We start from the raw sequence: 2,613 nt of genomic DNA, 5'->3' as shown, positions 1-2,613 counted from the left end.
ATTAATTAAAAGATTTTATTTATTTTAGAGAGAGGGAAAGGGAGGGAGAAAAAGAGAGAGAGAAACATCAATGAGTGGATGCCTCTCATACACCCTGCACTGGGGACCTTGACTGGCAACCCAGGCATGTGCCCTGACTGGGAATCGAATTGGCGACTCTTTGGTTCACAGGCTGGCACTCAACCCACTGAGCCACGCGAGCCAGGACAAATTCTGGTGTTTTAAGTAAGGAATCTTTGCTGTTTCAGGAGAGTTCCTGAAACTACTGTCCTCTATTTACATAATCACAAAAACTAAGAATATAAGCACTTATTCAGATAAAATAATAGGCAGAAAAATGGCATCCCCAAACGTAGATTGACTTCCAAAGGTTAATCCTCAAATATTTGAACATTATATTAATGGCAAAAGGATGTGATTAAATTAAGGGTCTTGAGTTTACCCTAAATTATCCAGTGGGCCTGACTGCAATCACGTAAGAGAGAGGTAGAAGGAGATTGGAAACAGACAGAAGTGGATATACACTCACTGAGGACAAGGCAATGAGAAGGCAGACCAGAGAGATGCCAACCACCCTGAAAGCTGAGAGAGGTAAGGAATGGATTCTTTTCAGAGCCCCCAGTGACAGTGTGGTCCTCCAACACCTCGAATTTGGACTTCCGGCCTCTGGATCTTTGAGAGAATAAATTTATGTTATTTGAAACCACCAACTTTGTGGAAATTTGCTGCAACAGCCACAGGAAACTAATACAGTAAGCATAGGTTTACAGAAGTTCTGTTTTTCTCCCCAACTTAGAAACCAGTTCTGGGGTACAGGTGGGGATGGTGCAGCTATACTTTGACGAAGTGCACTGCAGTCTTATGAGTCTGTATGATAGGTTTCCACATTAAAATGTTCTCCATTTATAATTATTAAGAGTCATATACTCTTGGAGTAAAATGTTTTTGGCTAGACTGTTAAGGTGTCGGATGATAAAACTTAAGGTTATAGATGAATTTACTTCAAATAATTTACTTCAGTACAATTTGTGTTTGTCATGATTTTTGGATATACAAATAAAAACACAAAAATAATGTATGACTCCAATTTTTCTTTCCTCTCTGACTTTCCAGGTCCAACAGTACACATCATAAAACCAAAGAAAGGAACTCATCTCAGATTATCTGCTAGAGTTTTATACTTATTGGTACTTCACATAGAGAGTCCTTTTTTTCTCTCTCCCTTCATTCCCCAAATAACTATTAAGTTGCTGTCATGGATGCAAAATGCTGAGGATGCGGCAGTGGATGAGGCAGGTATGGTCTCTGCCTCTAGAGTAAACCCTGGCCCATGAGTGCCTCTGCACGAATTGGTGGGAGGCACCTCCTCTCAGCAGTCACAACCTCCAGATGAATTCAAGTTGGTTCTAGAGCCAGCATATAGAAAGTAGGCGCCAAGCACTGCAGGCTCTGGTGGGGGGTGAAGGGGCAGCAGTGGCAGAATGTCATCTACCAGAGTATTTAGCTCAGTTGGCAAGTGAGCAATTTCCACCTTGGTGTGCATACGAGCACATGGGAGTGTTGTGAGGAGTGAGGACTTTGCTCTCCCTAGTTATGTTGATCAACGTGACTATTCCTTATCTGATTTGGCCCATGTCAAGAACCCTTTCTGCCAGCCAGAAGTCTTGGAAAGAGAAGGAGAATGAACCCCTGGAGCAGTCTATCGATTGATGGAAAGGTTAATCCTATCACATTAAATTCAAGGAGAGCTCTGCTGAAATGAACAGGAGCACGAATGAGTGACAGTTGTGGGTGCTGCCACATTTTTCATGGGCTTCAATGTTTTTATTCTGATCTTGGAAAAGCGTTATGTATATGGCCCCATCCCGTACACCTCTGAAGAGCAGTGGGTGGCCAGACAGATCAGGAGGATGCTCGATGTGAAGGTCAGCCCAATTCAGACTTTCTCAGCCAGGTGGGACTACAAGAATTAGTAGAAGAAATAAGAAACTGCCTGCTCTGGCTGGTGTAGCGCAGTGGATTGAGCACAGGTGGGGCTGGGGAACCGCGGATTGCAGTTCGATTCCTAGTCAGGGCACATGCCTGGGTTGCAGGCCAGTGCCCAGCGAGGGACACACGAGAGGCAACCATACATTGATATTTCTCTCCCTCTCTCTTTCCCTTCCCCTTTAAAGATAAATAAATAAAATCTTAAAAAAAAGAACCTGCCATTCATATACTTGAACCTCACCTTTTTCTGTCATTTTATCATAGTTCAGCATATTTACTGGAAACTGTTATGTTGTAATCTCAATGCTAATAAAGGATCAGTTTACTTGGGGAAAAAGGGATAGATTTTAGCACCACTTGCTCCCTTGGCTGGCTACTTCTGTGCACAATCTTCACAGGTTTAGGCAGAAGCCCTGCTTTGTCTCAAGATTATGTAGCAATGGCAGATGGTTTTCTTAGTACGTCCATCATTCCTCTCCACTTTGAAAAAGGGTCAAAACACTGTTTCTGGATTACCGAACAGAGCAGGTTCCATTTCCAAAGAAAGTTGCATACAACCGAGAAGGGAGAAGCTAAGGTGAATGTTGATATTTTCCACTACTGCATGCCTCCTCCCATAGAACC

General features: G+C 42.9%; 1 pseudogene; it reads left to right on the top strand.

Moving 5' to 3' along the window:
* Positions 1-1,481: 1,481 nt before the first annotated feature.
* Positions 1,482-1,973, top strand: LOC119040007 (cytochrome c oxidase subunit 4 isoform 1, mitochondrial-like; annotated as a pseudogene).
* Positions 1,974-2,613: the final 640 nt, after the last annotated feature.

The sequence above is a fragment of the Artibeus jamaicensis genome, unplaced genomic scaffold (assembly GCF_021234435.1).
Source record: "Artibeus jamaicensis isolate MK-2021 breed Jamaican fruit bat unplaced genomic scaffold, CSHL_Jam_final scaffold_1019, whole genome shotgun sequence".
NCBI classification, from domain to species: Eukaryota; Metazoa; Chordata; class Mammalia; order Chiroptera; family Phyllostomidae; genus Artibeus; species Artibeus jamaicensis.
This window is presented reverse-complemented; position numbering and strand designations above follow the sequence as displayed.